Source organism: Palaemon carinicauda, chromosome 39 (assembly GCF_036898095.1).
Source record: "Palaemon carinicauda isolate YSFRI2023 chromosome 39, ASM3689809v2, whole genome shotgun sequence".
Taxonomy (NCBI): domain Eukaryota; kingdom Metazoa; phylum Arthropoda; class Malacostraca; order Decapoda; family Palaemonidae; genus Palaemon; species Palaemon carinicauda.
The window spans coordinates 67,705,251-67,732,568 of NC_090763.1; the positions used below are offsets into that span (position 1 = coordinate 67,705,251).

General features: G+C 46.9%; 1 protein-coding gene across 2 annotated transcripts in view; it reads left to right on the forward strand.

Annotated features, from left to right (window-relative positions):
- The window catches only part of LOC137631240 (progesterone-induced-blocking factor 1-like), a 113,216-nt gene that overhangs the window by 32,035 nt on the left and 53,863 nt on the right, over positions 1 to 27,318 (forward strand). The window lies entirely within an intron of this gene.

Sequence of the window (27,318 nt, forward strand, 5' to 3'; positions counted from 1 at the left end):
TCATCCTGCAGTCCCTGTTGGGCACCCTGCGCGCCATCAGTCTCCTGAGCTCTTTCGCAATCCTCATCTTGTGTCTACTCATCATCGTCCGCGTTCTCCAGCTCTTGTTTCTAAAGCACATGTTCGCCCGCGCGCCTACGCTCTTCCTGTTCCTGTTCGTGAACGCGATGCGCCAACTGCTCCTTCACAGGATCTCACGCGTCGCCCCCTTGCTCGCCAGCGTTCACAGACGATCCTAGTATCGCCTGTTCGTCAGCGTTCTCCTACGCGTCAACGATCACCTGATCATCGGCGATCTCCGGACCGCCAGCGTGACTTACAGCCTGCGCGCACGCGTTCTCCAACGCGTCGTCGACCAGAGATTCTGGAAGGACATGGTTTGCCATCTGCTAGCTCGCCATCGCGCGATCATTCACCTGCGCGCTATCGCTCGCCAACGCGTCACTATGCGACAACGCGCCATCGCTCACCTGCGCGTCAGCGTTCGCCAGCTCACCACCGATTGCCTGCTCGCAATCGCTCTCCCTCACGCTACAGGTCTCCTGACCTACGTCGCCAGCAACCTTCCTCGCCCACGCGGCAACGCGTTCCCTCGCCATCGCGCCAACGCATTCGTTCGCCTACTCGGCCACGTGCTCGTTCGCCTGTGCACCCTCGCGCCCACTCGCCTGCGCGCCCGCGCGACCGCTCGCCTGTGCGCCCACGCGACTGCTCGCCCGCGCGACCGTTCGCCTTCGCGCGACCATCGTTCGCGGCGAATTTCGCAGCCAGTGGTAGCAGCAGGAACGCGTGTTCCCAGACAGCGCTTGGGATCGCCTCCATCCAAACGCAGGACTGTTGTGCAGGACAGGGAAGACACTGCGGAGAGGTTAGTGCATCCTTCTTCCCCCCCTTCTTTTCAGGCAGGTACTGTGGTGTCCACTCCAAAGGATCGCCCGATCCCTTTCCCTCCAGCGAGGATTTCGGACTCTGTGTCCGTGGAGCAACAGACTTGGTTTGGTCCTCTGATGCAGGCGTTAGTGAGGGTAATGAAACCAGCACTCGCCGATCAGGGCAACAAACCAACGGCTGCCTCTCCTACGCTGAAGAGAAAGAGAGGAGTGGACTTCGTGGTGACTTCCCCCAGGGCGAAGTTGGTTCCCAAGAGGTCTGTCGCGAAGCCCCCTTCTCCTGCTTGAGCGTTTTCTCCTTCTCCCGTGGACGAGGCTTTTCCGTCCTCGGGTGAGTCCAGTGAAGCGGTAGTCTTCCCCTCGGCACCAAGGGGGGAGACTTCGCTTCATGGAGGAGAGTCGTCTCGTGCGGAAGGGGCTCTTCGAACCTCTTTGTTGGGATCCTGTATCCCTCCCAGGAGGGAATCCAAGGACTCCAAGACCGTCCCAAAATCATCTTCGACGATTCGCCAGGAACCCGCGGCTCCCCGGGGGAACGTCCACGCTTCACCCCAGGAAGAGATTCCGGGGACAGGAGACTTACCTGCCAGCCCGCAAGGAGATCAGCAGGAATCCGAACATGCCTTCTGGCAGGTTCTGAGCCTGATAAGGCAACTTAACGGGCTTATGGACCACGTGATCGCCCCCCGTGAAGGCAAGGACACTATCTTGGACGAAGTGTTTGACGTTCGGAAGGCCCCTAAGTCCAGTGCGGCTCTGCCCTGGTCTCGGGGTCTGAAGAGTGCCAGAGCTAGGCCCAACGCTCAGCTCGCGATTCTTGCCTCCTCCAGTCGTTCCTCTGCCGGGAACAAGCTCATCCCTCCTCCTCGTCTTCAGCAAAGGAGGTATTTTGAGATCTTGGGTGAGTCCAGCCTCGCTCTTCCTCTCCATCACTCCGTGGAGGAGCTGGCGAAGGGAGTTCCCCTTGAGAAGCTCTCTGCCTGGTAGGTGTCGTTCTCGGCGGCAGAGATCCTTAGCCATGAAAAGGTCGCGAAGTGTGCCATGCAGGCCACTTCGTGGCTGGACTTTTGGCTAGGAACTCTGGGCATCCTATTGCGCTCCGAGGATTTGTCTAAGGAGACCAATAGGAAGGCCCTGGAGACTTCTTACTCTCGGGCACCCGCTCCATCGAGTTTTTGGCGCACCAGGTCACCACCCTGTGGGCCAACTCGGTGTTGAAGCGGCGCGATGCTGTGACCGAGAGATTCCAGCCGAAGGTCCCCGCCGTGGATGTGTGTAGGCTCAGACATGCTTCCCTTCTTGGGGAGAACCTGTTTGAGCCTCAGGACATGGAGCGAACGGCTGAGAGGTGGAGGAAATCCAGCACGGACTCCCTCCTCCATAGGGCCCTTACAGCTCGGCCCTATAAGCCTCCAGCTCCGCCGCCTCAGCAGCCTCGTAAGGCTCCGAAGCAGGCACCGGCAGTTAAGAAGGTGGTGTCTAAGCCCCAGTCCTTTCCCGCCAAGGTCAAGAGGGGCGGTAAGTCCTCCAGGGGAGGCAAGACTCCTAGGGGTAGCGGCCATGGCCGCAAGCCCTAGGGATGGCAGTCCCCCTGCGTGTCCACCTGTGGGGGAATGCCTTCAGCGTTGCGCCCGCAGGTGGCAGCAACACGGGGCCGATGCTTGAACGGTCTCAGTGATCGGCCAAGGCTATCGCGTCCCGTTCACAACATCTCAACCTCCCCTGACAGCGAATCCAGTGTCGTTGAGCTCGTATGCCACGGGGTCGGCAAAGGGACTGGCCCTTCGGGCCGAAGTCGAGACCATGCTCGAGAAGGGTGCTCTCCAGGAGGTCGTGGACGGCTCCCCAGGCTTCTTCAGTCGACTCTTTCTTGTAAAGAAGGCGTTTGGAGGCTGGAGACCTGTCATCGACCTCTCAGCTCTGGCAAACCCGGTTCAGCATGGAGACAGCAGACATGGTCAGACTTGCAGTGAGACCACAAGACTTCATGTGCACACTGGATCTAAAGGACGCGTACTTCCAGATCCCAATCCATCCGTCTTTCAGGAAGTACCTAAGATTCTGCCTAGACGACAAGATCTACCAGTTCAAGGTGCTGTGTTTCGGTCTCTCCACAGCTCCTCAGGTGTTCACCAGAGTGTTCACCCTGATTTCATCTTGGGCGCACAGGAACGGCATTCGTCTCCTTCGTTATCTGGACGATTGGCTGGTCCTAGCAGACTCGGAGTCGACCCTTCTTCGGCACCGAGACAGGCTTCTGGATCTTTGCCAGGATCTGGGGATCGTGGTAAACCTCGAGAAGTCCTCTCTGCAGCCGTCCCAACGACTGGTTTATCTAGGCATGCTAATAGACACCAATCTCCACAAAGCCTTTCCATCAGACGACCGGATAGCAAGGCTGAGGAGGGTGGCGGAACCCTTCCTCAGGCGAGAAGAGCTCCCCGCCCAGTCGTGGTTGCGTCTCTTAGGTCACCTATCTTCCCTGTCCCGTCTGGTTCCAAACAGCCGCCTCAGGATGAGATCCCTGCAGTGGCGGCTCAATTCCCGGTGGAATCAAGGATCCAATTCTCTGGACATTCTGATTGCGATGGGGTCTTTGGAACAGACGGACTTGGGGTGGTGGCTGGTCGACGAGAACCTGCGGAAGGGAGTGAGTCTTCTCGTCCTCCCCCCGGAATTGACTCTGTTTTCGGACGCGTCAAAAGAAGGGTGGGGGGCGCACGTTCTGAACCAGAGGGCCTCAGGCCTTTGGTCAGAATCAGAAAAGTGCCTACACATCAACCTGCTAGAATTGAAGGCCGTCTTTCTGGCTCTTCAGCAGTTCCAATGGTCCCTGGCGGGTCACTCCGTGGTGGTGATGAGCGACAACACCACGGTAGTGGCTTATATCAACAAGCAGGGAGGCACTTTTTCGCAGCAGCTATCCCATCTTGCAGTAGAGGTTCTGAGGTGGACCGAAATCCACTCGATAACACTATCAGCTCGCTTCATTCTTGGCAAGAGGAATGTGCTCGCCGACAGTCTGAGCAGGGCCTCGCAGATAGTGAGTACCGAGTGGTCTTTGGATCCTCAGATAGCCAACAAAGTCCTGATTTTGTGGGGTTCCCCGACTGTGGACTTGTTCGCGACAGCGTTGAACTTCAAGCTGCCCCTGTACTGCTCCCCAGTCCCGGACCCCAAGGCACTCTGGCAAGATGCTTTCCAGCAACGGTGGGACAACATCGACGTGTACGCCTTCCCACCGTTCTGTCTGATGAGAAGGGTGCTCAACAGGACCAGACTATCGGTCAACTGTTCGATGACTCTGGTAGCTCCGCTATGGCATCACGCGAAATGCTTCCCGGACCTTCTGCAGCTCCTGACGGAGCTCTCGAGAGAACTTCCCCCACGACACGAGCTTCTCGGACAACCCCACTCCGGCGTCCCTCACAAGGCTTCGGCTTCACGCCTGGAGACTATCCAGCGTCTCCTCACGGAGAGAGGCTTTTCGCAACAGGTTGCGGAGAGAATGTCTCGGCACCTGCGAAGGTCCTCTGAGGGAGTCTACCAAGCAAAGTGGAGTGTCTTTTGTGGTTGGTGTCGTAAGAGGGGTATCTCTCCACTCGATGCCACTATTCCAGCAATAGCGGACTTCCTCGTTTATCTGCGGGAAGAAATGCGCCTTTCTGTCTCGGCAGTGAAAGGCTATCGCTCAGCCTTAAGCTTGGCCTTCAGGCTGAAGGGCGTGGATATTTCTTCATCGCTAGAACTCTCTTTACTCATACGTAGCTATGAGCTTACCTGCCCCCAGTCGGAAGTGAGACCTCCTCCTTGGAACGTGGTTCAAGTCCTCAGGGCTCTTAAGAGACCTCCCTTCGAACCATTACGCCAGGCCTCCGATCGCCACCTGTCTTGGAAGACGGCTTTCCTACTCGCTTTGGCTTTGGCCAAGCGAGTTAGTGAACTTCATGGTCTCTCGTATGACATCGCCCATTCAAGGGGATGGGGGGGAGGTAACGTTCAGGTTCGTCCCTGAGTTTGTTGCCAAGACTCAGAATCCTGGAGTGCCGGATCCTCGGTTCGACTCTTTCAGGATCGCGAGTCTCCGTTCTGTAACAAGCGACCCAGACCAGCTGCTACTATGTCCAGTGAGGTGTCTGAGGCACTACTTGAAGAGAACGGCTGCAGTCTGTCCTCAAGTGCGAGCTTTGTTTGTGAGCACAGGCAGGACTAAGAGAAGGGTCACCAGGAACACCATCTCAGCTTGGATTCGAAGGGTTATCCACCATGCCTTGAATCCAGACCCTCTTCCGTCACGTCGCCCTAGGGCACACGATGTCAGGGGTGTTGCTACATCCCTGGCCTTCAAGAGAAACTTCTCTGTGACGCAGGTACTTCAAGCTGGGGTCTGGAAGCGTCAGACGACCTTCACAGCCCACTACCTGCAAGACGTGACCCACAGGAGCCTCGATACGTTTTCTATCGGGCCTGTGGTGGCTGCACAACAGCTGGTCTAACCTCAGGCTCCTTTCTGGACAAGTAGCAGTAGGTTGAGGGCGTTGTTACCCGGTCTTAGTCTGCGTGAATGAAAGAGTATGTCTGACCCTTACTTCTTTCTTCATTGTCCCCTCTCTTGGGGAAGCAGCATCCTGGTCCTCGCATAGCTGACCTCGACCTCTGCAGGTAACCCATGCTTCTTTGTGCTCCTAGTATTAAGCTTAATACTGTTGCGTCCCCCATACCCTGACGAGGTGGTATTGGGAACGTCCTATCCTAGATTCCTATCTAAAGGTCTCAAGGTCAACTTCATAGGACGAGTCACTCTTTCCTCCACACACTGCTTATGTAGGCCACTCGTTCCTAGCGATGCTAGGAACTTGTGATCGCTAGGAACTTGTGAGGTGCAGGGGCTCCTTTTTTCTAGTGCTGCTCACTGAGAGATTGAGCCCCCGGGCAAGCCGAAGTCAGTAAGGCTGGGGACTTTCCACCCTTCCCAAAGGATTAAATCACCCAATATAAATAGCGTGGTTTGTATTTCGGTTACGGAACAAATGACAAATTCGAAGATAATTTGTATTTTTCCTAACCATACAAACCTTAGCTATTTACACATATATGCCCGCCATCCCTGACCCCCAAGTCAAGTCCTACCTCTAAGTGAAGTGAAGCAAGTCACCGGTGTGTGGGGGGGGGGAGGGGTAGCAAGCTACCCTTCCCCTACTAGCTAACTAGCGCGGGGGTAATTAACCCTCGTTAAAACTATTGGCTCTCTGGGTGGATATACGAGGTGCCTCACACTGAGGGACCTGGGGGAACCCAAACAACAAATAAGGCAATAAGGATTTCAGCTGCGCTAAAAGGTAAACCCAATGTAAATAGCTAAGGTTTGTATGGTTAGGAAAAATACAAATTATCTTCGAATTTGTCATATTATCTACGAATTTGTCATATTTGTATTAATTACTATTGCTCCCTATTATCTGCAGAGATTACTTTTGGAGCCCCTCTCTGCAGATAATAGTGAACAATAAAACCTCTTGATATACAGTACTTTGTTTATTGACAAAATTTATGCCCATCAAGAAAATATCCATTATTTTTATGAAGCGCCCCTGATGGTCATATTGCTTCTACCCAAAGCTGTGTCAACGTGTACCCCAACATGAAAATTTCCCATTTCCTCACCTAGCAAAATGCCTCCCCCTCTGGGAACCACCATTCCCTCTGAAGTATGGTGGCAACACGCTATAGTTCAGATACTGTAGCTCAATATAAGTTTGATCCTTTGTCAGTTAACTAGAGACGGTTTTCTTTTTTTATGCCCTTAAATCCTTCATCTGTTTATAACACTTGTTGTTTTGTCAGAATAAGACTAAAGATATTTTTTCTATGCAAAATCCTATACAATACTGTAAAGTACTTTACATATCTCATCTTACTACTCATGGATTGTAGGATTGCTGTTTAAATTTGTAAACTGTAAGCTGTGAAAATACCATGCAGGTATAGTCACTTTGTGACAATAAGCTAATTTATTTAAATTTCTTACCCAACATACATTGTGCTATATACATTATATTGCAAGCACAGCTTGGTTGACAAATTGAAATATTAGAATAGTTAGTAGGTTGGCCAGGGCACCAGCCACCTGTTGAGGTACTACTGCTAGAGAGTTATTGGGTCCTTTGACTGGCCAGACAATACTACATTGGATCTTTCTCTTTGGTTACGGCTCATTTTCCGTTTGCCTACACATACACTGAATAGTTTGGCCTATTCTTTACATATTCTCCTGTCCTCATACACCCGACAACACTAAGATTACCAAATAATTCTTCCTTGCTCATGGGTTTAATTACTGCAATGTAATTGTTCAGTGGCTACTTTCCTCTTGGTGAAGGTAGAAGAGACTCTTTAGCTATGGTAAGCAGCTTTTCTAGGAGAAGGACACTCCGAAATCAAAGCATTGTTCTCTGGTCTTGGATAGTGCCGCAGTCTCTATACCATGGTCTTTCACTGTCTTGGGGTAGAGTGCTCTTGCTTGAGGGTACACTGGGGCACACTATTCTATCTTATTTCTCTTCCTCCTGTTTTTTTTTAAAGTTTTTATAGTTTATATATGAAATATTTTTCATAATGTTACTGTTCTTAAAATATTTTATATTGTTAATTACTTTTCTTGTAGTTTCCTTTCCTCACTGGGCTATTTTCCATGTTGGATGCTTTGGGCTTATAGCATTCTGCTTTTCCAACTAAGATTGTAGCTTAACAAGTAATAATGATAATGATAACTAGTTAACTGTTATTTTGCACAAGCTAGTAAGAAGATTTCGTTTTAGTACTTGCTGAAGAATTGATAATGTTACTCCATTATGTAAATGTGTTTGTGGTAGCTCAATTCCATCTAATTACTGCCCAATTTACATAACTCCCATATTATCTAAAGTTTTTAAACGTTGTCGGACAAAACGCCAAAATAGGTTTGCTGAAGGTAATCATCTGTTCCCTAGTTTGTAAAGGCTTTGGAGCATATGATGCCCTTTACATTCTCCAATGCTGTACAGAAATCCCGTGATTGTGGTCAGGAAGTTCGTATGATTGGCCTTGATTTTTGTGGTGCCGTTGACTGTGTTAATCATAAGGCCCTTGTTTTCAAACTCAAACAGTTGGGATTGGGTGGGTCTTCTCTTAGCATCATTATCGAATTTTTAAGTAATAGATTGCAAAGAGTTGTTATTGATGGGCACCATAGTGAGCATAGGAATGTGACATTTGGTGTCCCTCAGGGTAGTGTTCTAGGCCCATTACTTTTCATAGTATATACACATGACATGTAGTTTGGGCTAGAAAACAAGCTTGTTGCATATGCAAATGATACCACTCTCTTTGCATCAGTTCCATCTCCTGAATGTAGATCTGGGGTTGCTGAGTCCCTTAAAAGAGGTCTAGCAAAAATTAATGCATGGTGCAATATATGGGTTATAAAGTTGAATCCTAACAAAACTCCAAGTATGATTGTACGTAGGTCAAGGACAGTGACTCCTCAACATCTCGATCTCAGCATTGATAATGTTTATTTAACACTGTACAGTATAACTTTTAAAATTTTTAGGTGTGTTTTATGACAGCAAATTTACTTTTTAAATATTTAACTTAGCCGGTGAATATATAATAGCTGCTGCTCCGGCGGCTCGACAGAAAGCACACAAAAACTCGCGAGCGATCGCTATGAAGGTTGCGGGTGTGCCCACCAGCGCCAACTATCGGCCAGATACCGCATATGCATGTAAACAAGCCTCAATTCTTCTCTGTCGGTCTGATCGACAAGACGTACCATTACTCGCTGTTAACCTGGAGTTTTTCAACAGACTTGGTGAAGTACTTCATTTTGGTTTGAGCTTTCGCAGTGCAGGTGTTTTATCCTCAACTTAAACTCTTGAACTCTTTTTTGGACAGATTTAATTGTTGATGACTTTGGATTGTTTTTTAGACTTTCTTTGACTTTTTCAAAATGGCTGACCCTTCTCAAATTCCTAGATTTCGTAAGTGTAATGCTAGGGATTGCAATAGGCGTCTTCCAAAGGCCTCTCTCGACCCACATACTGTGTGTTCTAATTGTCGGGGTAAAACCTGTCAATTAGGAGATCGGTGTGAGGAGTGCGTGGGCCTTTCGGAATTCGATTGGCTTGAATATGACAAGTATTCTCGTAAGCTAGAGAGAGATAGGGTGAGGAGAAGTTCCTCTAGATCGGTAGATTTTTCCTCCTCCCATGCCCCTGAACCTAATCCTTCCCCTGTAGTAGTTGTGCCTGAACCCTCTACTAGCACTCAGGAACCATCAATGCGGGATATGTTACGTGCCATTCATGCTTTGGGCGAAAGAGTTGAGTCGTTAGCTACAGACCGTAATCAACTCTTGGCTGACGTTAAAGAGTTAAAGTGTCAGAGTGCCACAGTGGAAAATCGTGGGAAAGTGATTAGTGCGCAAAGTGTTATCAGTGTTGCGACCGAGGGTTCGTCTGTTCGTGCCTGTCGTTCGCCTAGTCCGAGACCTCTTGCAAGCTCCCAAGCCCCAGGGAGAAGTAATGTCGTACGACTTATGGGTTCGAGAGGCCTTGATCAGCGAACAGACGTTCCCTCTATGGTTTCAGGCGTGTCTCATCAAGACCGCCCCTACCATAAGACGAGCGAGACCATTTTCTCCTCGTCATCCGAAGGCTTTTCGCGTAAGAAACCGTGGAGCAAGGTTTCGAGGCCCTTAAAGCGAAAGTCGGTCCCTTCAGGACAGGTCCAGCGTCCTGGTTGTAGCCATTGGGACAGCTCTGACCCTTTGCAGTCATCGGAAGACTGCTCGCCGCCTAAGCAGAAACGTAACACAGGCTCCGAGAGTCTTGGTGTAGGCAAGGTTTTGCAGTCACAGACGTTACCCTCGTCTCTTACCGCACCCATTCCCGTTGATCCTAAATGGGTTGTACTGCAAGACATGCGGATTAAGCTCGCCTCCCTTATGGAAGACTATTCTGCTGAAAAGGTTCACGATGATCCTCGCCGCTCAGCGGATCGAGATCCTGGCCGTCAGCCGCCCAAACGAGCCTTTGCTCGTCCTGTTGACGTTGTCGTTACTAAGTCACGTCAGTCACGTTTTGTAGAGCCTCACTCGATGCAGTCCCGTGTTGACTTTCAGCCGCATGTGGACGTTCAGCCGCTTCCTAATGCTCTTGTTGACGTTCAGGACGTTCGCCAACCAGCGGAGTTGACTAGTTTTGACGCTGAGCGTCAAGCACCGCAGTCAAGAGTTGTTTTGACTGCTCAGTCTAGGCAGTCAAGACAGTCTCGAGTTGACGTCGAGCGTCCTCCCGCTCCTGTTGTTGTTGACAGTCAGGCTGTTAAGCAGTTACATGACGTAGCGTCCTGGACTGCTACTGATGCACCAGTGCGTGTGGACTCTGCGTCTCAAGCATTGCCACCAAGGCAGGTCTCCCCTTTGCTTGTTACTCAGCAGTTGTCGGACGAAGATCCTTCAGATGAGGACGTTGCTGATCCTCATCATGATGATCATCCTTCAGATGTAGACGAACCTAAGACGGTTCCTCCTTCGATGGACTTTAAGAAGATCATGTTGATTTTCAAGGATCTTTTTCCCATTCACTTTGTTACCGTTGCTCCTCGTTCGCCACCGTCTGAGTTTGCTCTAGGCTTACCTGCTACCAAGCCAGCCTTTACTAAGCTAGTGCTTTCTCGCTCTTCCAAGAGGGCTTTACGACTTTTAGGCGACTGGTTGGATACCAGGAGGAGTTTGGGGAAGACGGCCTTTGCCTTCCCTCCTTCTAAGCTTGCTTCTAGATCGAGCGTCTGGTATGCCACGGGAGAAGTTCTCGGCTTGGGAGTCCCTGCCTCTGCCCAGGGTGACTTCTCAAGCCTCGTAGACTCTCCCCGTCGCCTGGCCATGAGACGCTCGAAGATTAGTTGGTCCTCCTCGGACCTTGACCATCTGCTTAAAGGTGTATACAGGGCCTTTGAAGTATTCAACTTTCTTGACTGGTCATTAGGAGCTTTAAGTAGGAAAATCTCGTCTGCTGACCGAGATGTTTCCTTACTTATCATGTCATGTATGGATAAAGCCATCCGCGATGGTTCCAATGAGCTCGCCTCCACCTTTACGTCGGGAGTCTTAAAGAAGCGAGATACCCTTTGCTCTTTTCTTTCGGCAGGAGTTACTCCCTGTCAGAGATCAGAACTGCTCTTTGCTCCCTTATCAGCGTCCTTGTTTCCGCAACAACTGGTTAAGGATATAGCTTCTTCGCTTGTGCAGAAGGACACCCATGACTTGATGGCGTCCTCTGCTCGCAAAGGGACTCCTTCTACATCCTTTGCTGTAAGACCCAGGATCGAGACTCCGGCATCCAGATTTATCCCGCCCTTTCGTGGCAGAGCTCCCAGCAGGGGAAGCGCTCGTGCCGAGGGAAAGAGAGGTAAGAAGAGAGGAGCCAAGTCCTCACGTGGCAGAGTCTGACTGCCCACAGCCTCAGACAGCGGTAGGAGCCAGATTGAAGAGCTTCTGGCAGGCCTGGGAGAAGAGGGGCGCAGACCAAGAGTCTGTTCGGTTGCTCAGAGAGGGGTACAAAATTCCGTTTGTACGCAAACCTCCTCTAGTGACAACTCCCATAGACCTCTCTCCCAGGTACCGAGAGGAGTCAAAGAGACAAGCCCTAAACCAAGAAGTGTCTCTGTTGCTAGAGAAGGGAGCGGTGGTGAAAGTCTCGGACCTTCAATCACCGGGATTTTACAACCGTCTCTTCCTAGTCCCAAAGAATACAGGAGGTTGGAGACCGGTGCTAGACGTCAGTGCGCTCAACGTTTTTGTTACGAAAACAAAGTTCACTATGGAGACCACGAAGTCCGCCTGAGCAGCGGTCAGAAAGGGAGACTGGATGGTCTCTCTCGACCTACGAGATGCGTACTTCCACATTCCTATACACCCGGATTCTCAACCGTTTCTGAGGTTTGTTTTCAGGAATGTGGTATACCAGTTTCGGGCCCTGTGCTTTGGCCTCAGTCCTGCTCCTCTCGTATTTACGAGGCTCATGAGGAATGTGGCAAAATTCCTCCATTTATCGGGAATCCGAGCCTCCCTGTACTTGGACGACTGGCTTCTCAGGGCATCGTCCAGTCATCGCTGTCTGCAGGATCTTCATTGGACGTTGGGTCTGACCAAGGAATTGGGACTTTTGGTCAACCTAGAAAAGTCCCAACTGATCCCATCCCAGACTATTCTATATTTAGGGATGGAGATTCGCAGTCCAGTTTTTCGGGCTTTTCCGTCTGCCACCCGAATAGAACAAGCCCTGCTCAAAGTCCAACTAATGCTGAAGAGAGAATGGTGTTCAGTCAGGAATTGGATGAGTCTCGTAGGGACTCTATCATCCCTGGAGCAGTTTGTCTCGCTAGGAAGACTACACCTTCGGCCTCTCCAGTTCCATCTAGCCTTTCACTGGAACAAGGACAAGACGTTAGAGACGGTATCAATCCCGGTCTCCGAACCAGTAAAGGCATGCCTGAAATGGTGGAACAGCAATATCAGTCTGAGAGAGGGACTATCCCTAGCAGTCAAGAACCCAAACCACGTGTTGTTCTCAGACGCGTCGGATTTGAGTTGGGGTGCGACCCTGGACGGTCGGGAATGCTCAGGTCTGTGGACCTCAAGTCAGAAGAGCATGCACATCAACGGCAAGGAGCTATTGGCAGTCCACTTGGCCTTGATGAAATTCGAAAGTCTCCTTCGAAACAAAGTGGTAGAGGTCAACTCCGACAATACCACAGCTTTGGCGTACATCTCCAAGCAAGGAGGCACACACTCCCTCACGCTCTACGAGATCGCAAGGGACCTGCTCATTTGGTCAAGAAATCGAGGCATCTCCCTGTTAACGAGATTTATCCAGGGGGACTTGAACGTCTTGGCAGACTGTCTCAGTCGGAGGGGTCAGGTGATTCCCACGGAATGGACCCTCCACAAGGACGTGTGCAAGAGTCTTTGGGCGACTTGGGGTCAACCCACCATAGACCTCTTTGCCACCTCGATGACCAAGAGGCTTCCAATCTATTGCTCACCAGTCCCAGATCCAGAAGCAATACACATAGATGCATTTCTACTGGATTGGTCTCATCTGGACTTAATGCATTCCCACCATTCAAGATTGTCAACAAGGTACTGCAGAAGTTCGCCTCTCACGAAGGGACAAGGTTGACGTTGGTTGCTCCCCTCTGGCCCGCGAGAGAGTGGTTCACCGAGGTACTTCAATGGCTGGTAGACATTCCAAGAAGTCTTCCTCTAAGGGTAGATCTATTACGTCAGCCCCACGTAAAGAATGTTCATCAAAGCCTCCCCGCTCTTCGTCTGACTGCCTTCAGACTATCGAGAGACTCTCAAGAGCTCGAGGCTTTTCGAAGGAGGCAGCCAGTGCGATTGCAAGAGCGAGGAGAGCTTCTACCATTAGAGTATACCAGTCGAAGTGGGAAGTCTTTCGAGACTGGTGCAAGTCAGCATCTGTGTCCTCGTCCAGTACCTCTGTAGCCCAAATCGCAGATTTTCTTTTACATCTGAGAAATGTTCGCTCCCTCTCAGCTCCCACGATTAAGGGCTACAGGAACATGTTGGCTTCGGTCTTTCGTCATAGAGGCTTAGATCTTTCCAACAATAAAGATCTCCAAGATCTCCTTAAGTCTTTCGAGACCTCTAAGGAACGTCGTTTGGCGACTCCTGGATGGAACTTAGACGTGGTCCTAAGGTTCCTCATGTCAGACAGGTTTGAGCCATTACATTCAGCCTCCCTGAAGGATCTCACCCTCAAGACGCTTTTCCTAGTGTGCTTGGCTTCGGCAAAAAGGGTCAGTGAACTTCATGCCTTCAGTAAGAACATCGGCTTTTCTACAGAAAAAGCCACATGTTCACTTCAACTTGGTTTCCTGGCCAAAAATGAACTGCCTTCTCGTCCTTGGCCTAAATCTTTTGATATACCTTGCTTATCAGAGATCGTAGGCAACGAACTTGAAAGAGTGCTATGTCCAGTTAGAGCTCTTAAGTTCTACTTAGCCCGTACTAAGTCCTTACGAGGTGGATCTGAGGCATTATGGTGCTCAGTTAAGAAACCATCATTGCCTATGTCAAAGAATGCTTTGTCATATTTTATCAGATTTTTAATACGAGAGGCTCATTCTCACTTGAATGAGAAAGACCGATGTTTGCTTAAGGTTAAGACGCACGAAGTAAGAGCTATAGCAACCTCCGTGGCCTTTAAGCAAAATAGATCTCTGCAAAGTATTATGGACGCGACCTTTTGGAGAAGCAAGTCGGTATTCACGTCATTTTACTTAAAAGATGTCCAGACTCTTTACGAGGACTGCTACACACTGGGTCCATTCGTTGCAGCGAGTGCAGTAGTGGGTGAGGGTTCTACCACTACATTACCCTAATTCCAATATCCTTTTAATCTGTCTCTTGAAATGTTTTTAATCTTGTTTTTGGGTTGTACGGAAGGCTAAGAAGCCTTTCGCATCCTGGTTGATTTGGCGGGTGGTCAAAGTCATTTCTTGAGAGCGCCCAGATTAGGGGTTTGATGAGGTCCTGTTGTATGGGTTGCAGCCCTTGATACTTCAGCTCCTGGGAGTCTTTCAGCATCCTAAGAGGATCGCTGGGCTTCGTGAGGAAGACAGACTAACAAGGCAGAGTAATCGTCTAAGTCAACTTCCTTACCAGGTACCTATATATTTGGGTTTTGTTATGTTATAACTGTCAAAAACTCTAAGCATATACGCTGTAAACTTAATTAACTCTGGTCTCTACCCACCACCATGGGTGTGAATCAGCTATTATATATTCACCGGCTAAGTTAAATATTTAAAAATGATATTTTAATTATAAAATAAATTTTTGAATATACTTACCCGGTGAATATATAAATTAAAGGCCCTCCCTTCCTCCCCAATAGAGACGCAGCGGGATGAGAAGAATTGAGGCTTGTTTACATGCATATGCGGTATCTGGCCGATAGTTGGCGCTGGTGGGCACACCCGCAACCTTCATAGCGATCGCTCACGAGTTTTTGTGTGTTTTCTGTCGAGCCGCCGGAGCAGCAGCTATTATATATTCACCGGGTAAGTATATTCAAAAATTTATTTTATAATTAAAATATCATTTTGAGAAACACATTAGGTCTGTCTTTCTTTAATTGCACAAAAAAATTGGCTTATGGAGAAAGTCTTGTAAAATTTTCAGTGATCAGTCTATTTGGAAGAAGTGTTTTAATTTTTTCATGCTACGCACATTACAGTACTCGTCAGCGTAATGCGACCCCCCTCCCCATAAAATCACTCCAAAAACATTCTACGTACATTTATATTGGGAATGAAACATAATAAAAAGTTTTAATTACCTTGATTAATATTTTGTTGGACCACCCTTCCTCTTCAAAACCTGCTGTAGCCGTTTGGGAACTGACAAAGCCAAATTACGAAGATATTGTGGAGGTATATTGGCCCACGACTCTCGGATGGCTGCTTCCAAACGCGGCAGAGAGCTGACGTCTTTTTTTCTGTAGGTCCTTTTTAATGATGCTCCAGAGATTTTCAATGGGGTTAATGTCTGGAATGACGGGAATTTCACACACAGACAGCCAATCCTTGACAGCACGGGCAGTGTGGCAAGATGCACCGTCTTGCTGGAACACCTGTGCACCTGTTAATTCAAAGGACTCATGCAAATGTTCAGCAAGGAGGTCCATATAGATTTCAGCATTCGCTCTCACATTAGGGGGTAACACAACAAGCTTTCCAGGGCCCAGTCCAGTAAAACAGCCCCAGACCATAATAGTATCAGGGTGCTTTACTGTACTCTCAATGTACCGTGGATCTAGCGGGTCACTACCTTTACGACGATACACTCGAGAGTTACGATTACAAGTAATGTTAAAATTTGCCTCATCAGACCACAGAACCCTGAGCCACTGTTCATCAGTCCACTGCCCATATTTCTTGGCAAAATTACACCTCTTTACCTTCTGGTTCTTGGTAATGAGAGGCTTCTTGGTGCGCTTGTAGCTGTTGTACCCCAGTTCATTTAAGCGCCGTGACACTGTCCTCACTGACACGTTTGCAAAGGCTCCAGGATTCTCCTCCTTTATTTTCCTAGCTGTAGTTGACGTTCGGGATTCCACAGCACGTTTCAGGATGTTAGTAGCACGTTTGGATGTTTTCCTGACACCGCCAGGACGAGGCTTAATTGTTGGTGTTTCCTTGCAGCCGCCCTGACGCCATAACCGAACGTACTTCTTAACACTCGTCGGCCCAGGACCAGTAAACCGGTAAATTTCCTTGATTGTATGGCCTGCAGCCTTTAGCCCCACTATCTGCGCTATACAATCACTAGCCAAATCCTGAGTAGGTGCCATAGTATAGTCACTAGCACCGCCAACCACTGCTAAACTGCTATAATCCAGGGGTTGGTATGGGGAGAGAGCGCGCCGAAGAACTGCACCCCACCGCTACCAGAGGAAGACTGAGGAAGTTTCTCGGGTACCGGCACAAACCGGAAGCATGCTGTGACGTCGCTGTATGGTCGCATTTCCCTGGCTATTTTAATTCATCCTCGAAAAACATCATTCTTTTTTCGCCACCGTAATGCGACCACTCGGCCCCATGGTCGCATTACGATGACGAGTACTGTAAGTTTGTCTCTTCTTCAATTGAAAAAAAAATTTGGTTCATTGACGAAGTAAAATTTTTGGTGATCAATCCATTTTGAAGAAGCGTTTGAATTTTTTCCTTCTACCTTGTTTCGAGTATTGTTCTCCTGTCTGGTCTTCAGCTGCTGATTTTTATCTTAATTTGTTGGACTGGAACATACGGTCTATTAAATTTCTTATTCCTGGTCTACATATTAGTCTCTGGCACAGTCATTCAATTAGTTCATTATGCATGTTGCATAAGATTTTTCATACTTCTGACTATCCTTTACATTCAGATCTTCCCGCACAGTACCATCCTGTTCGTAACACTAGTTATACAGTTAATTCTAATAGTCATGTCTTCTCCATCTTGAGGCTCAATAATACACAGTATTCTAGCAGTTTTATTCCAACTGTGACCAAGTTGTGGAATGATCTTCCTAATCGGGTAGTTGAATCGGTAGAACTTCAAAAGTTTAAACTTGCAGCTAATATTTCTATGTTGAACAGGCTGATATAAATCTATTTTTTTAGTTTATACATGAAACATGTTTTAATATTGTTAGCGTTCTTGAAGTATTTTATTTTGATTGTTATTTTAATTGTTTATTTTCTTTCCTCACTGGGCTATTTTTCCTTGTAAGCATCCTACTTTTCCAACTAGTGTTGTAGCTTAGCTACTAATGATACTGATAATTATCTTATATCTCAAGAACTATTACGTACTCTGTTACACTTAATGGTTGCTAGAGGCCACCCCCTTGAATCCGTCATTTCTCATTTTATTAAGTTTATTATGCACCTCATTTGGTGGTGCTACTTTTACTAGAGAATTTTTCAACCCCTATATCAGTCTTTAGATGGTATTGTTTGTCTATTAAGTTTTCAACTTAAATTTCAAGGCATGTTATCTGCAATAAGATTTAGGGTAGTCTGCAGTATGACTCGTGTGCATGGGTCCAAGTTTGACCTGCTTAAAATATGCATCGCCTATAGTGGTAACATCTATGTGGACCCAAATAGATGCAAAAAATGTAGGGATCTCCCAAATAAAATAGTATCAGATTATGCTAAATATAGGGTCAGACAGGAGTAGGATATAAATTTGATAAGTGCTAAGTGTATTGATTCTAAATGAAGTTCAACCTTTTCTCTATACCAACATTAATGGGTATTTTTAAGTGGTTTAAATCCATAGGTTTTATGGCTGCCAAATTCTCCTTAAAGAATAATTCAAGTTTTTTGTTTCCTCAGATATGCCAAAGGTTTCTCATTTTCATGTATCAAGGATTATAGATCTATGTTAGTTTTAGTACCTCCCAGCCTTGTCAGGCTGGAAGGAACGTAGAGAGGAGAGGTCCCCCTTTTTTGTTTCATTTGTTTGATGTCAGCTACCCCCCCAAAATTGGGGGAAGTGCCTTGGTATATGTATGTAGCACATACATTTGGAGCTTATGATCAAAACAAACATTATGGATGTTATCAGATCATTCTGTATTGAAGTTCCACCTTAGTTGAATTCTATCTTGGACGTAGGCTTAGAATTCCTGCTGGGTCCTCAGTTTAATCCTATGAAATCAGTTAGGTTCAGAGAACTTTCCATGAAAACCGTCTTTGTAGAAGCTCTTGTTTCAACCCAGATGGTTAGCAAATTATTGTCCATGTCCCGAAATCTGGGCTTTGGTGTAGGAACAATTCTTTCTCCGTTACCAACTTTTAGATCCAAAAATTATTCCAAATGGTAAGAATCTCCCTAGATAGTTATCTGTCCTTTCTCTAGATGCTAGAATGGAAAGAAGTATTCAGGAAATGTTGTTCTGTCCAGTTAGATCATTAGAAGAGTACTTTAGAGAGATCACCTCCCTCACGTAAAAATTTCTAGAATCTTTATTTTTTTTTGTCTTAAAGATAATTCTTGACCTGTATTAAAGAATGCTGTCCTTTTTCATGAAGAATTTAATCATAGATGCTTATCTTAACCTAGAGGGGTCTATTTATCCTTCCTCAAAAACATTGGAGGAATGGCAACTTCTCTTGATTTCATAAAAAATCTTTCCATGCAAAAGGTAATTAATGTACGCCAATGAATACTTATACAGTACAACATTTATTGACTCCCACTCACCACCCCCACATCTAGTGGGAAAAAATGAGAAAGACATTCAAGATAGCATTCTCGACCAGCCATTAAATATAGTAGTAGGCCTGAAACTCCACTTGCAAATTGTATACAATATATTTTGTGTAAGTATTTAATTGATAAATTTTATCTTGAAAACATTTTTGTCTGTACAGTATAAGATGAAATTGTAAAGGTCCATGTAGATTTATAAAACAAAAGCATTTGTGTTTCATATTTCTCAATAAGACTGTACATAATGACATACAGAACATTATAATTATCAAAAATCGGAATCAATTTTGTGTGTGTAATACATTATTTCAATAGAAATTTTGCAGTAATATTAGACAGTTTAATTTCAATAGCAATCATTAACAGAGGAAAATTTTTACCCATCTACTTTTTATTTTCACATTCATTTTTAAAGTTCATTTCAATTTGTAGAAATGACAGAATGATGCTTAGTTTAAAATGTTTAAGAATAACATGAATTACAGTTAGTGACATCCTGTCAAAATGGGGTTTGGATTGTCCATAATCAATGAATTTAGATTTGATTACACAATTACTATTATTATTATTATTTTTATTATTATTTTTATTATTATTATTGTTATTATTATTATTACTACTTGCCAAGCTACAACCCTAGTTGGAAAAGCAGGATGCTATAAGCCCAGGGGGTCCAACAGGGAAAATAGCCCAGTGAGGAAAGGAAGCCAGGAAATTAGAGAAGTAATTAAAATAAAATATTTTAAGAAGAGTAACAACATTAAAATAGATATTTCATATATAGACTATGAAATCTTTAACAAAATAAGAGGAAGATGAATAGTTAGAATGGTGTGCCCGAGTGTACCCTCAAGCAAGAGAACTCTACCCCAAGACAGTGGAAGACCATGGTATAGTGTGTCAGGAATAGCCTATAAACTGCTGTTCCCAACTTTCAATTTGGTTAGAATCCACTACAAGGTCAGACATAATAACAGCTTATAAAATATCCGCAGACTTTAGGTCATAGGTGAAGATTAAGATACAGTACGTATTGCTAATCTTCGGAGAATTGGTTCTTCCACTTAGGTGACTGCTAGGAGCGATAAATGTTTTGAGGAGTTAAACTGTTCTTTTAAGTCAATGTTGCTATGTGTAATGACCAGACATTCGTGTGTGTATTTCTTATTGGACCTTCCCTTCCTGAATGAGATTGATTTGTGCTTTGTGTAGGTCTCTGTGTTTGATGATTAGCAATGTGTGGGGAAAGGGGAAAATTTTAGAGTTGAATCCATCTTTTAGTTACCAAATTATTATGAAGGCATCCCAATTTATGCATCATTATCTTTGGTACTTGAAATTCAAACATTTCAATTACTCAGATCATCCTAAACTTTGGCAAATGAACCTGGACTTTTTTTATGTTATTTTCTCCCAACCCGTAGAATCTTGTTGCTGTCACTTTAATGAATGGGATGGTGCTGCTAACTCATATTTTTGAGCAACTGCCTTAGAGATAACAAATTTTTGTCATGTCATGCATGTGCCATCATATGCACAAATAAATCTTGAAATAATAATTATATTTTATTGAGAAAAACTTATTTCTTTAGTCAAGAGTGCCTTCCCCTGACCCTGGGAGTTGATTTAAGATTTTAAGCACAAGGTACTGTATGTAGTGTAGTGAACGGTATAGCATGTGAAACCTAACTCTTTCAAGTTAGGGATAATATACCTTCCATGTAATTCGTTGCATTATCTTGGCGCTGCTAGATTTTTTTCTTTAGGAGAAAGGTCTGTTATTGCTTACAGGATGGACTCCATTCCTATTCTTTGCTCTTCCGTTTTTCAATATTAAACTTAGCCGGTGATCATATAAGCTGTCAGCTCTGCTGCCCGACAGAAAAACCTAAGGACAAAATACGCCAGCGATCGCTATACAGGTGGGGGTGTACATCAACAGCGCCATCTGTCGAGCAGGTACTCAAGTACTCCATGTAAACACAGAACCAATTTTCTCTCTGTCGTGCCACTGGCAAGACCTACTAAATACGCTGTTGCTTACTGGATTGATTTTCACAGATTTTGGTGAAGTACTCATTTCTAGTTATTAGCTTTCGCTTTGCAGAGGTTATCTTCAATACTTCCTTGCATTCTTTGATTGAATTTTGGATTATTTGTTGACGACTTGGATAGATTTTGAATTTCCCCTTTGACTAATTCAAGATGGCTGACCCTTCTCAAGTCCCTAAATACAGGAAGTGTAGTGCTAGGGACTGTTCAAGGCGTCTTCCGAAGGCCTCTATCGATCCGCACACCATTTGTTCCAATTGTCGGGGTAAATCCTGTCAATGGGAAGATCGGTGTGAGGAATGCGTTGGGCTTTCGGAATTCGATTTTCTCGAATTCCTTAAATATTCACGTAGGCTAGAGAGAGATAGAGTCAGGAGGAGTTCATCTCGCTCAGTTGATTTTTCCTCTCCCCATGCCCCACAACCTATTCCTTCCCCTGTAGTGGTTGCTCCTGATCCCCCTTCTAGCACTCAACAACCTTCGATGGCAGATATGATGCGTGCCATCCAGGCTCTGGGTGAGAGAGTCGAGTCATTGGCGAGTGACCGTAACCAACTCATGGCAGACGTCAGGGAGTTGAAGGGTAAGAGTGCAGTGGGTAGTGACTTAGTGAGTGGAAGTGTTGTGAAAAGTGTTAGTGTTGCGCTTGAGGGTGCGTCTGTTCGTGCCTGTCGTCCTCCCAGTCCGGGACCTCTTGCAAGCTCCCAAGCCCAGGGGAGAAGCAATGTCGTACGACCAAAGGGTTCGACAGGCTTTAATCAGCGGACAGACGTTCCCTCCGTGGTTTCGGACGTATCTTGCCAAGATCGCCCCACCCACAAGAAGACGAGAGAGCCCATTTATTCCTCGTCTGCGGAAGATGTTTCTCGGCAGAAACAATGGACCAAGGTCTCACGACCTCTCAAACGCAAGGTCCCTTCCGCGCAAGTCCAACGGCCCAGTTGTAGCCACTGGGTCAGTTCGGACTCGCTGCAGTCTTCAGATGACTGCACACCTCCTAAGAGAGGCAAAGCGGTACCGCAACAGGCAGTAACACCGTCTGTTGCCGCACCTGCTACTGTAGACCCTAAGTGGGCTTTGCTGCAGACCATGCAGACACAGTTGTCATCGTTAATGGAGGACTTTCGTGCGGAGAAGGTTGACGCTGCACCCGTTAGCCTACAACCAACCACGGTTGTGCGTCCAGTTGACGCTGAGGCTACCTTCTCCCGCACTCCAGCTGTGAGAGTCCCGCCACCCATGCGCACTGTACCCTGCCAGCCGCATGTTGACGTTCGCCGACGCACGGAACCCTCCGTTGACGTTCGCGAGTTACAACAACAACAACCTAAGTTGTTTTGTTTTGACGCGGTGCGTCAACCTCCGCAACCCACTGTGGTTACCCCTACTCGCCCACAGCAGACTATACAGTCGGGAGTAGACGCTTTGCGCCCTCGCGCAGCTATGGTTGTTGCCTGCTCTCAGACTGACCAACAGTTCCATGACGTTGCGTCCAGTGCAGTCACGCATGCACCCGTGCTGCCGGACTCAGCTAACCAGCCAATGCCTACTCCTTTGCCGCTTCCTCTTCAGCATTCAGACGATGGACTCTCTGATGATGACGACGCTGCACACCTTGACGACCCGCACACGGACATCGACGAACCCAAGACCACGCCTCCCTCCCTGGACTTTAGAAAAGTACTTGCACTGTTCAAGGACTTGTATCCAGATCAGTTTGTTTCTGCGGCCCCACGCTCACCTCCATCTGAGTTCGCTTTAGGCACGCAGTCATCCGCGCCTGCCTTTACGAAGCTCGTCCTCGCCCGCTCGTCCAAGAGAGCTTTAAGGGTGTTGGGAGATTGGATGCAGTCCAAAAAGCACCTGGGGAAGACAGCATTCTTGTTTCCCCCTGCGAAACTCGCTTCCAGATCGAGCGTCTGGTATGCCACGGGAGGAGTTCTCGGCTTGGGAGTTCCTGCCTCTGCCCAGGGCGACTTCTCAAGTCTAGTAGACTCTCCCCGCAGACTGGCCATGAGACGCTCCAAGATTTGTTGGACTCCTTCAGATTTAGATCATCTGATGAAAGGAGTGTTCAGAGCGTTCGAAGTGTTTAACTTTTTGGACTGGTGTTTGGGAGCGTTGAGCAGGAAGACCTCCTCTTCTGACAAGGAAACTTCCATGCTCATTATGTCCTGCATGGACAAGGCCATACGGGACGGTTCCAGTGAGCTTGCGGCTTCGTTCGTTTCCGGGGTCCTCAAGAAACGAGAAAACCTTTGCTCCTTCTTGTCAGCTGGAGTAACTCAATGTCAGAGGTCGGAGCTTATGTTTGCCCCTCTCTCGAAGTGCCTTTTCCCAGAGGAGTTGATCAAGGAGATTGCTGCCTCCTTGATTCAAAAAGACACGCATGACCTGGTTGCGTCATCTGCACGCAAAGCCACCCCTTTGCCTTCCGTGTCTAGACCCAGGATGGATACTCCAGCGTCAAGATTCATTCCGCCCTTTCGTGGCAGAGCCTCCAGCAGAGGAGGTGCTCGTGCCGAAGGGAAACGTGGGAGCAAGAAGAAAGGTACCAAGTCCTTTAGAGGCAGAGTCTGACTGCCACATTCTTCAGACAGCAGTGGGAGCCAGACTCAAGAACTACTGGCAGTCCTGGGAGAACAGGGGCGCAGATGCACAATCTGTGAAGTTGCTCAGAGAGGGGTACAAGATCCCATTCTTGCGCAAGCCCCCTCTAGCAACGACTCCCATCGACCTCTCTCCCAGGTACAGAGAGGAGGACAAGCGACTATCTTTGAAGCAAGAGGTGTCTCTCTTACTAGAAAAGGGAGCGGTAGTCAAAGTCCGGGACCATCAATCCCCGGGCTTCTACAACCGTCTCTTCTTAGTGGTAAAGAAGACAGGAGGGTGGAGACCGGTGCTAGACGTCAGTGCTCTGAATGTCTTTGTCACCAAGCAGACGTTCGCCATGGAGACGGCAAAGTCTGTTCTAGCAGCGGTCAGGAAGGAAGACTGGATGGTCTCTTTAGACCTCAAGGACGCTTACTTTCACGTCCCCATCCACCCAGATTCCCAACCTTTTCTAAGGTTCGTTTACGGGAAGGTTGTCTACCAATTTCAAGCCCTGTGCTTTGGCCTAAGCACGGCGCCTCTTGTCTTTACGAAACTGATGAGGAATATTGCCAAATTCCTGCATTTAGCAGACATCAGAGCCTCCCTCTATTTGGACGACTGGCTTTTAAGAGCTTCGTCCAGTCGTCGCTGTCTGGAGAATCTAAAGTGGACTCTAGATCTGACCAAGGAATTGGGTCTCCTGGTCAATATGGAAAAGTCCCAACTGGTCCCATCCCAAACTATAGTGTACCTAGGGATGGAGATTCACAGTCAAGCTTTTTGGGCTTTTCCGTCGGCCCCCAGAATAAGTCAAGCCCAAGGATGCATCCAGAACATGCTAATGAAGGACCGATGTTCAGTCAGACAGTGGATGAGTCTGATAGGGACGCTTTCATCACTAGACCAGTTCATTGCGTTAGGGAGACTGCACCTCCGTCCCCTTCAATTTCACCTGGCTGTTCACTGGAGAAAGGACAAGACGCTAGAAGTGGTCTCGATCCCTATTTCCGAGAAGATGAAGTCATCACTGACCTGGTGGAAGGACAACATCAACCTCAGAGAGGGTCTGCCACTGACTGTTCAGACCCCCAACCACGTTCTCTTCTCGGACGCATCGGACACGGGCTGGGGTGCGACATTAGACGGTCGGGAATGCTCGGGCACCTGGAACGCGGAGCAAAGAGCGTTACATATCAACTGCAAGGAGCTACTGGCAGTTCATCTGGCCTTGAAAAGCTTCAAGTCCCTCCTTCTAGGCAAGGTGGTGGAGGTGAACTCCGACAACACCACGGCCTTGGCGTACATCTCCAAGCAAGGAGGGACCCATTCTCTGAAGTTGTACGAGATCGCAAGGGACCTCCTCACCTGGTCAAGAGATCTAAACCTGTCTCTAGTAACGAGGTTCATTCAAGGCAACATGAATGTCATGGCGGACCGCCTCAGTCGGAAGGGTCAAATCATCCCAACAGAATGGACCCTTCACAAGAATGTATGCAAGAGACTTTGGGCCACATGGGGCCAACCTACCATAGATCTCTTTGCAACCTCAATGACCAAGAGGCTCCCAAATTATTGCTCGCCAATCCCGGACCCAGCAGCAGTTCATATAGATGCCTTTCTACTGGATTGGTCCCATCTAGACCTTTATGCATTCCCCCCGTTCAAGATTGTCAACAAGGTACTGCAGAAGTTCGCCTCTCACGAAGGGACAAGGTTGACGTTGGTTGCTCCCCTCTGGCCCGCGAGAGAATGGTTCACCGAGGTACTGCAATGGCTAGTGGACGTTCCCAGAACACTTCCGCTAAGAGTGGACCTTCTACGTCAGCCACACGTAAAGAAGGTACACCAAAGCCTCCACGCTCTTCGTCTGACTGCCTTCAGACTATCGAAAGACTCTCAAGAGCTAGAGGCTTTTCGAAGGAGGCAGCCAGGGCGATTGCTAGAGCAAGGAGGACATCCACTCTTAGAGTCTACCAGTCGAAGTGGGAAGTCTTCCGAAGCTGGTGCAAGTCGGTATCAGTATCCTCAACCAGTACCTCTGTAACTCAAATAGCTGACTTCCTTTTATATCTGAGGAAGGAAAGATCTCTTTCAGCTCCCACGATCAAGGGTTACAGAAGCATGTTGGCAGCAGTCTTCCGTCACAGAGGCTTAGATCTTTCCAACAACAAAGATCTACAGGACCTCCTTAAGTCTTTTGAGACCTCGAAGGAGCGTCGTTTGGCCACACCAGGTTGGAATTTAGACGTGGTACTAAGATTCCTTATGTCAGAAAGGTTCGAGCCGCTACAATCAGCCTCCTTTAAAGATCTCACTTTAAAGACTCTTTTCCTCGTCTGCTTAGCTACAGCTAAAAGAGTCAGTGAGATACACGCCTTCAGCAAGAACATCGGATTTTCATCTGAAACGGCTACATGTTCTTTGCAGCTTGGTTTTCTAGCCAAAAACGAACTACCTTCTCGTCCTTGGCCGAAATCGTTCGATATTCCAAGCCTTTCTAATTTGGTTGGAAATGAACTGGAAAGAGTCTTGTGCCCTGTTAGAGCTCTTAAGTTCTATTTAAAACGAACTAAACCTTTACGAGGACAGTCAGAAGCTTTATGGTGTGCTATTAAGAAACCTTCTTTACCTATGTCGAAGAATGCAGTTTCCTATTATATTAGACTGTTGATACGAGAAGCTCATTCCCATCTGAATGAGGAAGACCATGCTTTGCTGAAGGTAAGGACACATGAAGTTAGAGCTGTCGCAACTTCAGTGGCCTTCAAACAAAACAGATCTCTGCAGAGTATAATGGACGCAACCTATTGGAGAAGCAAGTCAGTGTTTGCGTCTTTTTATCTTAAAGATGTCCAGTCTCTTTACGAGAACTGCTACACCCTGGGACCATTCGTAGCAGCGAGTGCAGTAGTGGGTGAGGGCTCAACCACTACATTCCCCTAATTCCATAACCTTTTTAATCTTTCTCTTGAAATGTTTTTTATTGTTGTTTTTGGGTTGTCCGGAAGGCTAAGAAGCCTTTCGCATCCTGGTTGATTTGGCGGGTGGTCAAATTCTTTTCTTGAGAAGCGCCTAGATTAGAGGTTTTGATGAGGTCCTTTAGTATGGGTTGCAACCCTTGATACTTCAGCTCCTAGGAGTCGCACAGCATCCTATGAGGATCGCGAGGCTCAGTAAGGAAGACGTACTTAAAAAGGCAGAGTAATTGTTCAAGTCGACTTCCTTACCAGGTACTTATTTATTTTATGTTTGTTATTTTGAATAACTGCTAAAATGAAATACAAAATACTTAGCTCTTTATAATGTAAACATGTAATGCTGGTCTCTACCCACCCCCCTGGGTGTGAATCAGCTTATATGATCACCGGCTAAGTTTAATATTGAAAAATGTTATTTTTATTAATAAAATAAATTTTTGAATATACTTACCCGGTGATCATATATTAAAGGACCCTCCCTTCCTCCCCAATAGAGACCCAGTGGACCGAGGAGAAAATTGGTTCTGTGTTTACATGGAGTACTTGAGTACCTGCTCGACAGATGGCGCTGTTGATGTACACCCCCACCTGTATAGCGATCGCTGGCGTATTTTGTCCTTAGGTTTTTCTGTCGGGCAGCAGAGCTGACAGCTTATATGATCACCGGGTAAGTATATTCAAAAATTTATTTTATTAATAAAAATAACATTTTTCATCTTATTTTTAGTTTTCCTTAGTCTTTGGTTACATGGGGGCGTTTAGTTGCCTATTCCAATGATGTTTGCATTTGAAAAAAATGTTGGTTGATATTTCCAATACGTCATCGTACAATGTACTGTATCTAAATGTCAAGAGGAACGTTAGATTATTCCCTTTATTATAAAGAAAATTTAAGTGAATTGTAAAACTTACTAAGCAACTTTATGGCACCATGCTTTTTTATTACTGCATTTATTTAGTTCAAATTGTCT